This window comes from Oryctolagus cuniculus, chromosome 9, assembly GCF_051225735.1.
Source record: "Oryctolagus cuniculus isolate XC-2025 breed Fujian yellow rabbit chromosome 9, ASM5122573v1, whole genome shotgun sequence".
Lineage (NCBI taxonomy): Eukaryota > Metazoa > Chordata > Mammalia > Lagomorpha > Leporidae > Oryctolagus > Oryctolagus cuniculus.
This window is the reverse complement of record NC_142875.1, coordinates 49,199,063-49,214,076: the sequence shown is the minus strand read 5'-3', so window position 1 is coordinate 49,214,076 and position 15,014 is coordinate 49,199,063.

Sequence of the window (15,014 nt, the reverse complement as noted above, 5' to 3'; positions counted from 1 at the left end):
TTTTAATAATGAGTTATGGCTTAAGTAGTTGGATTCCTGCCACCCACAAGGAAGACTTGATTGTGTTCCTGCTCCTGGCTACTGTATTAGTCCCAGCACAGGCCAAGCTACTATAGGCCTCTGGGGAGAAACTTGCTAGATGGGAGCACTACTCTTCTTTTTCTGTTTCTTTCTCTCTCCTCTCTATCTCTCTATTTTTATATCTATGTCTATCTTTTTCCTGCTCAAATGAATTAAATTTTCTCAAACAGAAGCATTTATTTTTTTCATAATGATAAGATTTGTACCCTTAGCTATCATAGGGTGCAGTAGGAGTAAAATTGAGGGTACTAATCATGGGCGCTTCTTTTTTTTTTTTTTTTTTTTTTTTGGACAGGCAGAGTGGACAGTGAGAGAGAGAGACAGAGAGAAAGGTCTTCCTTTTCTGTTGGTTCACCCCACAATGGCCGCTGCGACCGGTGCACCACGCTGATCCGAAGCCAGGAGCCAGGTGCTTCTCCTGGTCTCCCATGAGGGTGCAGGGCCCAAGGACTTGAGCCATCTTCCACTGCACTCGCGGGCCACAGTAGAGAGCTGGACTGTATTAATTAATCTGTTTTGATGGAAGGAGAGCTCTGTTACTATAGAGTATGCAAATAGAGAAAAATGGCAATCATTGGTATAGAGCATTGAGATTCTTTCAAGGGAAGTAAATTTATCATTTATGCACTTTAGCAGATTTTGAACAAAAGGTTTCCAATGAGTTAGAGATGTACAGAAATTTGCCTATAACAAAAGTCTAGGTCAAAATAACATGAAATATATTAAAAACAGTAGCAAGATATGTGTGGATATTAAAATGACATGTGGGAGATAGATTTGCCAATACTCCATGACTCATTTTCAGATTCTAATGGGTGCAAAATGGTGTTACTATGGTATTGGAGTCAGGAATAGAAGCATATTTTTTTTTTCTGAGAAGGACTACTACGCTAGTGATTTTTTGAGATACTTTTGTTTCATATGGTTATATGCTAAGTGAAGTTAGGTTCTTACCACCCCACAGAGACAGGGAGATTGGGTCTCATCCCCATAATGATTATATTTCAAAGGATCGCTTCCCATTTCCTGGGAAAAGACAATCTTGAGTTATAAAACTAGCAATTGGCTGCGAGATTCACATCTCAAAGAAACTGAGATGTAAGTCCTGGTGAAAGTTCTAACCCACTGGAGGGCAGAAGCCTAAAGTCAAGAAGCTTGTCTACAATTAGTCAAATTGGGAGTGTTTAGGCTGTCATGATCATTACCACAGAGATCCAAAATGGCATCATAGTAGTAGACACTAGAAGTCAGGCAGAATAAAGTAGATGTTTTGAGTCCAGAAAAGACCCAGATAAGAAGACAGACCGGCAGATGTTGTACTTAAAGTTTAGGACATGGGACTCCTGGATATCGTATCAGAGTGTCTAAGTCCCTGCTCCACATTTGATTCCTGCTAATGTACACTTTAGGAGGCAGCAGAATACGGCTCAAGCACTTGGCTCCCTGTCCTTACCCCTGCCTCCCTGTGGGATGCCCCGTTGGAAATCTTGGATATTGGCTTTGGCCAGGTCTGCCATGGTTCTTGTGGGCATTTATTGAACCAATCAGCAAAAGTCCTTCGTACTCTGTACCTCTGGCTCTCTGCTTTTCTCATAAACAAAAGAAAAATTAAAACATTTTTAAAAATATGGGAAATATCAAAGAATAGGAAAGAAAGACAAGAATAGAAATAAATAGCTATCTGAAATTGCCCTTGTATCTAGCAAAGACTTTGTATTTATATTACATATGATGCTGTGGATAATCTGAGTATATTTATGCTTCCAACATCAAAAATGTATTTCATAAAAAATCCAGAAAATAAATGCTGGCATGTATTCATGATGTATGTGTTTTGCTCTGAGTGTGTTTCTGTTTTGGACTCATGTGCTTATGAGTGGAAAAGATGGCATATATTCTCATTAAGATTTTTATCTCTTTGTCTCTTCTTCTCCTCTTTAATTAGAATAGTACCATTAATTTTGTAAAAGTCTCCCCCAAACTAGTTGAAAATCATGGCAAATATAGAAAACACAGAAAGGAACAGATGTACAAGAATTCTAAGTGGCCCATTAATAATTGTCATTCAGATCTTCATTGAAATGTAAACAAAAATGGATTTGCCATTTCTTAGTAGTCCTGGTGGTCCTCCAAGAATTTCCTTCTCTTCTTGTTTTCAAATTTTATCCAGCTCAAACTGTTCTTACCACACTGTTCTGTTCTTAATATCAATGAGATCATTTATCATTCTCTCCATGATCATTCTCTCCAATGATCATGATTCCTTTTCTCTTATTCCTACTGGATTTTATTCCTAAGTTTTAAAGGACAAAATCTATATCTAATTCACTTCTAAGTTTCCAGAGTCTAACATGGTAACAGGTACAAACTAGGAATGTATATGTAGAAAAGAACAAGTGAATTAATTGATGAAGTGATTTCAGATTTTCTCTTGTCCTTTTGTTAAGAGACAAGGGGGTAACCCTTTCCAGAAGAGTTAGAATAGGTAAAATTTGTCAAATGTTCACATACAGATCCCGGGAGAGCAAGGAAAGGTAATTTACATGTCACAACAAACTTATAATTTCACTACTGTGCTATGCAGTGCAGCAAACTTATCTCACACGTTCCTCATACGCTATCTGAAATTTTATTTTTTTTGGCATATAGATAATTTTTTGCTGAAAGTGCATTGCTACACTAAAATGACCCTTGGCATAAGCACAAATCAACTTCTAACTTCGCTTCCCTTTTTATTATAAAATGGTCACTGTTTTCATTTAAACTCTTGGTAGGGTCATTCAGTTTTGACCCATCAAGCTTTCATTTCCTGCTGTCTAAAATGAAACATCTCTCCCTCCTATAACTGACAAGAGTCACATTTCTTGTGGGATTGATTTCTTTCATCTTGTTCTTTCTTGTGCTCTTATCTTTCTTTTGCTTTCTTCCTTTCCATCAGTGATAAGGTCACTATATTTTCTTGTTTTGTTCCACTGCTGCATTTTAACTTAATTGATCAGTTTCTTGCTTCTTAATTTATGTATTCTGCCTCTATTTTCTATTTATTTGTAATTTATCTTTTCTTTCTCCTAACATCTTGGGTTTTTTCCTGTACTAACTTTTCTCCCTTTATATCACTTCTTTATTGAATCTTTAATTATTGTTTCTGTTTATTATTATATTTCCTTATATAATTATATGTTTATATGTCTTGTCAATTTTCCTTTTTGCCTACTCTACTTTATTCTACTCCCTATATTTATTATTTGTCTTCACTCATTTAAGCTGAGATTTTCAGATTATTCATATCTAGCAGTGTATGTTTTCCTTATTATCTTATTCACATATATTCATTTTCTTGGCTACATTGTAATGAAGAACGTTTTTCAATTGCTTTGCAACCAGTTTTAAAACACCTTAAGTCTGATATTAGTATAGAAAAGCACACAATTTTTCACTTACTAAAAAGTGATTTTGTAATTCGGTATCTTCAATTCCAGATCTAATCCTCCTCATAGGAAATAAGTGACAGAGAAACCTAATAATAGAATTATGAAGCACATAAACACACCATACATTTCTCAGAAACATTTGAATTGAATTTGAATAAAATGTGTAAGTTGAATCTATTTTCTCTATTTTTATTAGTTTGTAATAGTTTTCTTAAAAATGCCTTTTTACTTTTCAAAATTATGCAATTTAATAAAAATATTTCAATGCAGTATACTCCCAACTATATCTTATTCAACATATGCAAACAAATCATGTGAAAAATAAGATATTTTGAATAATGCAAATTAAATATTGCCACTTTGAAACAAAAGAAAATGGTGTTTCAACAGGTATTCTTGTTTACTTCTTATTTCCACTTAAGAGCAAACCACCCTTCTTCCTTCATTTTGCCCATATGTTATAACCAGGGTAATTAGAAAACCAGCAGAAATCTCTGAATCCACTAATCAGTGGAAGTGTTTTCTGAAATAAAAGTGATCTTGATCTGTGACAACTCATGCAATGTGGCAAGTAAAGAAACAAGGTATGCCTCAGGAGTCCAGTGTGTGCTCAGGTGTCCTTGACATATTTATAGAAGCAGTTCACTCCCTGACTTATACCTCTTCATGAAAAATATCAAACCTGGAAATGTAACACAAGCTCAATTACTATAAACTTTCTTTTTTTTTTTTTTTTTTTTTTTTTTTTGACAGGCAGAGTGGATAGTGAGAGAGAGAGAGAGACAGAGAGAAAGGTCTTCCTTTTGCCGTTGGTTCACCCTCCAATGGCCGCCGCGGCCGGCGCGCTGCGGCCGGCGCACCGCGCTGATCCGATGGCAGGAGCCAGGAGCCAGGTGCTTTTCCTGGTCTCCCCATGGGGTGCAGGGCCCAAGCACCTGGGCCATCCTCCACTGCACTCCCTGGCCACAGCAGAGGGCTGGCCTGGAAGAGGGGCAACCGGGACAGAATCCAGCGCCCCGACCGGGACTAGAACCCGGTGTGCCGGCGCCGCTAGGCGGAGGATTAGCCTAGTGAGCCACGGCGCCGGCCTTATAAACTTTCAATTCTAAACATTTTACCTAATCTAAGGTATGAATTCTAAAACAAATTAGTGGTTTTTTATATCTCTAAGGAATAACCAAAAGATTGCCACCCACCAAAGTATAACAAACCATCAATTTGTAGATATATTACAATGTTACAGATATTTAAAAATATGTATCTTAAAGTCAATAAAATTTAATATAAATCTCCTATATATGTCTTCTGGAAAACAAGTTTTTTTAGTGAACAATTTTTAAATTTTATTTTCATTCTCTATGGAATAGAAAACATTTTGCTTTGATGCTCTGTAATTGAGATCTAGAACTATAGGTACTACATGTGAATAATCAGTAACAATGACATTGCACAACTATTTGAAATAAGAATAGATTAAGTTAAACACAATGAATCTCAATTAACAAATTCAGATTTAATTTATATAGGTTAATTCAATACTGATTAAGAATACTCATACACAATAATATGTAAAAATTTATTTTATTGATTATTATATCCACTCTCACTTTTTTTGAACAACAGTATAAGTGGTGCCTCACTGGTATAACGAATTTTAATCTATTAAATATGATCATTATTAAAATCCCAAGTGTTTAAATTCTCAGTGCTCATTTGGTGTTAAGTATGTCTCTGATTATCTAAGAGCAGGAGAAGCTGTGCTAAGGAGAATATTCATGCTTAACTGTGCTAAGCAGACATCTTCTCTGAGGTCCTACCATTCCCATGGCACAGTGCCATATAGCAGGACTGAAGTCCTGGCTTTATAAGGTCCATTGAATTATCAGGGTTTTTATGTCCACTTCTATTAATTTCACAAGGGATTTTTTTTTATACATCCTTTTTAAATCACCCAAATATAATTCCTTTTGTAAATTAAAGTTGTTATAAATTTCAGGAAACAAAGAAAATCAGATATATCTTATATATTGTGGGGAGTAACTCAGACTAGACTAAGTTACTGGAATTAGGACTTATTCTATGCATCTGCTCTCCCACAATATGGCGCTGAAAGGGAGTAAACAACTTCTACGCAGCTGCCTCTTGCCAACTTGACTGATAAGCTGCAGGAGCTGATCCTGCTCCTGATTGGAGGAGAGCAGCGTGCTCGGCGTATGGGTAGCAGAGTTGGGATTGGTGGAAGAGGACTATAAAGGAGGAGAGAGACAACATGCACCAGGAACATCTAAAGGGAACATCCGAATAACATCTGAGCAGCCCCCGAGAGAGCCGGCCGGCGGTGTGCCACTCCTCCGCAGAAGTGGGGAAAGTGGCAGGGGGAGCCGCCCCTCCACGGGGGTGGAGGGGTCAGCAGCCAACCCGGGAAGGACCAGCAGCAAACCTGGGAAGGGCCGAGCAAACAAAAGAACAGTGCAGGGTCCTGTGTCGTTCCTCCGCAAAGAGGGGGAGCGACAATATATAATTATATAATATTATTTCCTATATCTATAATTCCTATACCTATGTATTTCCTATAAAATAGAATTATTTCCTATTCCCATTTTGAGTCTTCCAAGCAAAAGTAAAACATTGCCTATATGCATTATTATGATTATTCTTTGGATTTCCCACCCCCCCCAAAGCATTTAAAATTTTGGTTGCATAGATCTGATTACATGTTGAGATAAAAAAGAAGAAATAAGGACATATACAAATGCAACAGTGAAAATGAGCACATTGATGGAGAAAATGTCAATAAGACATGCGGTAAGAGAGTTATTGCCTGAGAACTTCTGAAGTATGTCTAGAATGTTTTCCTCATCCATTCTTCTGATAGGCCAATTCTAGACTATTTGTACCTTTGCTATTCTTTTCTTATTGCTTAAATATCACCCGTGGAGTTAAATTTCCCTTTATCAGTTGGGTCTGGCCAAATTAAGCAAGATCGAGGATTTCCCAGTGGAGCCCTGAGGCAGAAAAACCTTAATTGCAAGCGCGTTTCAATATCAGAGTCAGTGCTCACCAAGCTCATTGAATGTCAGAGTTAATCTAGAAGGATGTAAGGGGTGCACAAAAACATCTACTGGAATTCAACTTGTACTATATAGATAGTTTCTTGACCCACATGGAATTCCCTCTGTCCCAATTTTTTCCAGTTTTGAGCCAACAGCAGTTTCCAAAATTGTCATAATATACTGGAGTAAATCTATCATTACTTCTATTCTATTTCCTCTCTTCTAAAAGTCTGATATTCATAATTTTTCTTCACTCAGCCAAACTAGACATTTCTCATCATCAACTATTCATATTTGGAATGTTTGATAGAAAGGAAAATGATAAATTTTAATTAATGCCTCAATATCAGCTGCAGAATATTGTAGCTTATTCCAGCCTACTTTTCTTGATTAACCTAATGTATTCCTGAGGTCATAGGAAGGAGCTGAAACAGAGATGCAGGTTCTTAACAAATGGTGCTGGAAAAACTGAATCTGCATTTGTAGAAGTTTGAAAATAGACCCCTACCTTACATTTAACACAAAAATCCACTCAAAATGGGTCAAAGACTAAATCTATGAACCCATACCATCAAATTACTAGAGAATATTGGGAAAAACTCTGCAAGACATTAGCATAGGCAAAGACATCTTGGAAAAGATCCCAGAAGCACAGGCAATCAAAGCCAATATTGACACATGGGATTAAATCAATCTAAGAAACATCTTCACTGCAAAGGAAACACTCAGCAAAGTGAAAAGACAACTGACAGAATGGGAGAAAATATTTGCAAACTACGCAACTAATAAAGCGTTAACATTGATAATCTATAAAGAGTTAAAGAAATTCAATAATAATAAAACAAACAATCCAGTTAAGAAATAGGCAAAGGAATTGAACAGGCATGGTTCAAGAGATGAAATTCAAATTGCCAACACAGACTTGAGAAAACGCTCAGGATCACTAGTCATCAGGGAATTGCAAATCAAAACCAAGGTCAGGTTTCACCTCACTCCAGAGAGAATGACTCCCACCCAGAAATCAATGAACAATAAATGCTGGTGAGGATGTGGGGGAAAAGGTAACTTAATGCACTGTTAGTGGGGCTGTAAAGTGGTGCAGCCATGTGGAAGACAGTATGAAGATACTTCAGAAATCTGAAATATAAACCTACCATATGATCCAGTCATCATACCCCTGGAAATTTACCAAAACTGAAAGAAATCAGCATATGAAAGAGTTATCTGAACGCCCATGTTCTTTTTAGCACAATGAACCAGATACCAACCCAGATATCCATCAACTGTTGACTAGATAAAGAAATTATGATACACACACACACACACACACTATGGAGTACTACTCAGTTGTAAAAAATAATAAAATCCTGTCTTTTCTCCCCAAAAGACAAATATCATGTTTTCCCTTTTCTGAAATAACTAATAGAGTTCCTTAAAATGCAATTTATTGGAGTGAAATGGACATTTTGGGATTTGATGATTGTTTATAGCCCTTGTATCTTCCATTTAAGAATACTGTTTTCTTTTTCATACAATTTATTGCAGTCTTTTACTTAATGTAGTGTTAACTTTACAATCACTAGGTAAACTGAAAGTATATCTTTATAAAAATTAAGAGTAGGAATGAGAGAGGGAAGATGAAGAAGGGTTGGAGCGTGGGTGGGTGGGGAGTATCAATATGTTCCTACATCTGTATATGATATACATGAAACTTGTTTAACATAAATATAATTTTAAAAAATTAAAAATAAAGGGGCTAACAAATGTAAGCTACATAGGAGTCTGGAAAAGTCATAGAGCTAATGTATTCATTCTGCTTTCCATCTTTGGCTTAAATCCCAAATGTATAATTTATATGGTAGAAAAAATTGCTGCCAATCTTGCCCAATAACTGTGCTTTGATGGAACAGAATATAATCATCCATTTCACTTTTATTTGCCAATGATCATTTGTTGTCATATAAAAAAATCTTTATTCTCTATCATGGACTCTTGATGTCTTTTTTAAACATTATATTATTTTCTGCTACAAAAGGCATGACTTTGCTCTAGATCCATAGTGTTTCATGTGCAACTTGTGAGATTTTTCTGGAACCTCCATCTGTTGCAATTATGTGTGCAAGTAAACATTTATTCATCCCTGCCCATATATCATTTGGTCAGTGTTCTTTCAGAGATGTTTAATTGTTCTTCAATCCTAGGGTTACACTTATGTATGCTAAAAACCAGATTACAGTTGAAGAAAAGCCCCAAGACAGAAACACAAATTCACTTTATCATACAGATGAGGGACTGGAAGTGTACACTGAACAGTCCCCCTGCAACTATGCAGCTGAAATCTGAAACCAGAGATGTAATATAGGAACCAAAGTTTCCAAAACTTAAGGTTTTCAATAAATTTGACAGCATTGTCCTCAAGCTTGACCATGTTTAACCTCTTCTTTCAGTTGAAATTGATACGTTATATGTTTCAGAACAATTTGTTGATGGCTTATATTTTTCTTGGATTGCATGCCATAGATATGTGTATGTATATGTGTGTGTGTGTGTGTGTGTGTGTGTTTATTTACCACTTGCACTCTTATTTCTGAGCTGTAAGAAATATCATCTGCAACTGAAACATGGAATTTAATTTTTTGTGGAAAACTCTTCTATATAAAAGTGTGTGAGGGGAATGAAAAATTTCTCTCTAAGTTGTGTATACTCAGATTCTAGAAACAACGAAGGATGATGCTGGCAATATTTTCATTACTATCACCAACTGTTGGTCATGGTCATTTTAATTAACATTTACTTTATTTTTAACTTGTCCTGTTTAGCAAATATGTAACAAGTAAAAAAATTTCCTTTAATATAAAATATGATAATTCTTGACTAAAACACTTGTTTTCCAAAAGTTAAAAAGGAAAAGAATCTTTTAAAGTGTAAAACTTAGGTTGATCATATTAAATTTGGCTATGTGTATACTCAGTATGATAATGTGTAGTTAGAAGCGAATTTCTATCAAACATCATATAGATTATTTCTATTTCTGTTTGAAATATGGATGATGTTTGGATATTAACAGCATATCGGACTTTGAGCAGACGTCTATTGCTTTTCACCCTGAATCCATACTCTAGTAGACAGCTTGCACTCATTTCACTTTCAGTTCATGTCATATAGGTGGTCTTATCCCGTGCATTCTTTCAGTGTAAAGCACATTTCTGCTGACTGATCCATGAGAATATGTTTCCTGCTTGCCTTAGTGATGTGTTCTGTTAAATGTGAAGGTATTTCTGTGGACACTATTGGGGAAAATAAGATAATTTTTGTTTGCTTTGTTAGACAATAGGAGACAGGAGTCAACTTTGCCACTCTACACAGATTGCAGACAAAAAGAACCCGCTTGAAATTAAAGTTAACACATGAGGAACATAATTGTGAAAAATCCAGTAGATAATAATGGAATGCTTGGAGTCTGGTTTCATCCATGCCTAATTTACATCAATGTTTTCTCAGTTGCATTAATGAATCATCTTCTGAACCTTATTTCTTTACTGTAACCCAATTTTGGGTAAACTTTTTTTCCTTTTAACTTGATAAATCCATTCTGCCCCCTATTATATGTAAAGCTTTGACATATGTGTTGCCCTATGCCTAGGAGCTTGATTCAATCCTGTTCATGTGAAGTCAAAATGTAAGAGTCACCTGTCTTACCCAATGGAAAGAGAAATTAGATTTCAGTAGTATAAGCATCAGGCAAGAACATCATAGATAATAAGAGAAGAAAGCAAATGGATGTTTATTTCACCAAATTCACCCTGATGTTAAGTGTATCAAATTTAGTATACTTAATTATTAATTTGCTAAATGGTACCTGAGTCACCTGAATTAATGGAGTATGAAAATGTACATTACTTATTCGATTTTATAAAGTAGAAGGAATCTGGATCATTAAGTGACTAAACACTCTTAATGAGGTGCTATCCATCATACGTGAGAATACTTTTTAAAAATATATAGTTTTTCCAGTAGCTTGAATTCTCATCTTTTCAGAAATTAAACTATCTACAGATATTTTGCCTTTCATATTGGCTGATGTTCTATTAGGCAAAGTCCAAAGATAGTAACAGCATATTAGCAGCCCCATCCTAAAAAATCTTGAAAGCCTGGAAAAAGCAGAGATCTGTGTGTGTTCTTCATGGAAGAGTTCTGTTAGTATTTCAAAAGTGAATTACCTGATTGCACAACAGCAGCCTTACTCAAAAAGGGGACCAATAACTCCCAGAGTTATTGACTCAGATAATTGCATTAAATAAACAAGGGAAATCAACACACGTGTGAGTGTGGGCTATATGGAATTGAGATCTCCAATTCATCAACCTGTTAGTGATATATGCTTAATGTAGGAACACCACATTATGGAGCTTCAGTCAATAAAACTCCACTTCATCCAGCAAGTCTTATGCATAAATAAAAATTAAATATCAAACCTGATGCTGGAAAATAGAATTTTCAAAATCTGAACTTATTATGTGTTATCTTTTTTTGCCTCAGTTTATAAGCATAATGACAAAAGTAACATATTTAAACATGTTTGTCCTTAAATGTGAAAATATTTCAAAGCAAGTATACTTGCATGAACAAAAAAAATTGAACATTTAAATACATATACTTTCCCCTAACAATGGGACTCTTATGATTGCAAGCCTTGTTCATACCACCCAGTTTTATAGGAGAAGCTTTATTCAGAGTGAATAAATAATTTCTACACAGGATTATAGAGATAGAAAACTATCTTTGTTGCAGAGAAAAAATTTTCACAAAATTTTCAACAATGTGCTCGTGAATTCAGAGATCTGTTGGTAGCATTTGGCAAACGAGAAGCTGTTTATGTTATGATTTATGAGAAAATTGGGAAAAAGAGAAACACAGCTATTCAGCAGTATTGCTGTGCCAATGCATTGGATGTTTATAATGTTGTTTGACAGATGTGAGTAAAGAAAGAGATTTCTTTTTAATTATCTTTGCATGGTGTGCTGTATGCAATGCTCAGCCTGAGCTCTGATGTTTGTCAATGTGATTTACTTGAATAGTTAGGTTTCTCACAGATTATCAAGGAAGTGAAGAATAAACATAAATACTTTGTATTTCATATAGCTCTAACAATTGAGTATCATCTCATAAGTTCACCAATCCTTGCTTCAGTTTTCAAATTTGCCTGATAAAACACGGAAAATTTGTTCAGCAACATTAAAATTCATCCCTACTAACTTTCCCTGAGTTTTCTTGGAGAATTAATCAACGACAGTTGTTTCTGAATAAAACACCCTCAATATAGTATTTTAAGCCATAGCTAGTCATTAACATTCTGAAAGATGAATGGCACACATGTTTCATGAAGATGTATATGGAAGACTGATCTGAAATATAAGATATGCTGATACTGAATTCACCTGGCTTCTAAATGAGGTAATGCTTTCCCTGAATTTATTTATTACCGATGTATCTCAGTTGTGTGAGACAGTAGAAGAACATGGACCCCACAAGCATCTGAATAGAAACATGAAGAATGCTTGACCTTGCAGATGATGTGTCATTTTGCAACTGCCTTTGGGTTTTAGTCCATCTGCTGTGAGTAAACAGCATGATATCGCCAACAGGGGGAGCTCCAGACAGAAGACAAATGAAGCAAATTTTGTTTGAGAGTGTAATTTAGCTGAACTGACAATATATTATACCTTAATAGCCCCTCAGAGTGAATTTAATTGATGACCCAACTTAGATATTCTTTTAGAGTATCTTTGTACTGGATTGGATGCAAGCTGGTTGCTTAAGTTTACTTCCCTGCTGTTAATGGAGTGACTGCCATCTGGAGAAGATATCTGCTAGTATGTTCCTGGAATTTTTTCCATTGCTGCTGCTTCTGTGAAGAAGTAGGGATACTTCTGATCAACTAAGAGAAAAATACAAAAGAAATGCTTTTTTCAGGGAGGTTTAGTTGATGGACAAAGTTCATTAAGTTTTAATTATTTTTCATTCCATTTTCATTCAGGTGAAATAAAAATGTTTGTATGGGAGAGGAGAATTAATTTCTTTAAGGTTTATTTATTAGAAAGTCAGAGTTACACAGAGAGAGGAGAGGCAGAGAGAGAGATCTTCTAACTGATGGTTCATTCCCGAGTTGGCTGCAATGGCCAGAGCTGTGCTGATCCGAAGCCAGGAGCCAGGAACCTCTTCCGGGTCTCCCATGCGGGGGCAGGGGTCCAAGGACTTGGGCCATCTTCTACTACTTTGCCAGGCTATTGCAGAGAGCTGGATGGGAAGTGGAGCAGCCGGGTCTTGAACCATCACCCATATGGGATACCGGCGCTTCAGGCCAGTGCGGTTAACCCACTGTGCCACAGTGCTGGCCCCGAATTAATATTTTTTTTTTTTTTTTTTTTTTTTTTTTAGTGATGGGACTGTCTATAACACACTCACAAATACATAATGATTTAGGTAAGAAAATAACAGAAATCGTGGCATGATAGCAAAATTGTAAAAGGTAAGGCAGATTTTTTAAAAAAAGATCCTGATAATTTAAATGCCCATAAAAATACTTGTTTCTGAAACATCTGATTGGGAAGGAAAGTTAAAACTATTAAATTGGTGCCTACTTATGAATATGCTAGATTCTATACTACACAATTTATAATACTGGATAAAAATATGGTGCAACTATCCAGGTCAAGTTTACTGTGGGCATCAGGTCTTTCGTGTGACAGTCATCTACTCATTCTGCGATGTTTAATAAGCATGATCTATGTGTCAAACGTAAATTGAAATTCAAGAAAAATGTCAAATATTCCATCTCCAAAGTGTGTATAGATCAGTAGGAATACACATATGACTGTAATGAAATCTCAGATGCAAAGGTATAAAATGTATAAAATATTATGCATGCAAAAGAGGTAGCAATAGGGCCTAATTCCTGGTAGGGGGTTGGTTTAACATGTTGTTGACCAGAAAGATCTATGAACAATCTAAAATCTATGCAACAAAAGATAAATTAAGCACATGACACTTTGAATCTCCCTGAATGATGGTTAAAGTGTTCTCCCTTCAAAGCTATGCCTTTAAGACATTCACAAAATGTGGTATAATTGCTGTTCTCATATCTTAGCAAATTCCTAAGTACTTGTTGGTCACCTGTTTTTGGTTGATCAAATATATGCCAAACTAAACTTGTTTTTCTTGCTAAATCCTTTTCTACACTTATGTTTCCCTTATTTTTCTTGTCTCCAAAACTTAAAGACTCAAAGTCTTTATGTTCATTCACTTATTACTCATGGACACACACCTTATGCTCTTCTATTTCTGGCATCACTACACCATACAGATACTTTTGCAGGATGTCACCAACTAATCAGCATCTCTAGTCTGTTTTCTTTCCCATTCACATTTATATTAAAGCCACTTTATAATAATTTCTAAGATGCACCATTATGAATGTACTCTTCCTTCATCCAAAAAAGTAATTTTAATGATTCCACTACAGATTCAGGAGAACATAAACAGAAACAAAATTTTTAACCTGTTATTTAAGGCACTCTGAGCTCATGATCTGGTCTACTTTCCCAATATGTGTTCATTATAGTATTTTTCACACCTATCCTTTAATTTTCTTATTCGACACCTTTTTCTTTTTGTTCGGACTGAAGTGTATTTTCTTTTCAAAAATCTCATTTTTTTCTTGTAACAAAACCGTTATTTATTTCATATGTGAATATCATCAGTTGAGAAGAAATCAGAGGCAGATTTAGCTTTTACGTTTTAATTTATGATGTCTATTATTAATTTGAAAGGCAGAGAGAGACAGAGGTAGACAAATAAACAAGAAAAAAGAAATCTTTTGGGGTTGGCACTGTGGCATAGCAGGTAAAGCCACCATCTGCAGTGCCGGCATCCCACATGGATGCAGGTTAGTATCCCCGCTGCTCAACTTCCAATACAGATCTCTGCTATGGCTGGGGAAAGCAATATAAGATGGCCCAAGTCTGTGGGCCCCTGCATCCATGTTTGAGACCTGGAGGAAGCTCCTGGCTCCTGGCTTCAGATTGGTGCAGCTTTAGCTGTTGAAGTCATCTGGGGAGTGAACCATCGGATGGAAGACCTCTCTCTGCCTCTGCCTCTCTATAACTCTGACTTTCAAATAAATAAATAAATCTTTAAAAAAAAAATAAAAAGAAACGATACGCTGGTAGCAGTTCTAACATCGATGCATATTTCAATGCAAATCTCTGAAAAGTGGGAAATTCATAATTGCTTATCTAATGTATACGCATCTCAAACAGTGGGAGGCTTTTGCACCTAACTTTCAGCTCATCATTACTTTCTGAATGATTTCATGTTATAGGTTTTTCAGGCACATCAGTTGATTCCACATTGAATGGTGTAGCAAAGATATTCAATTCCATTCATTTAC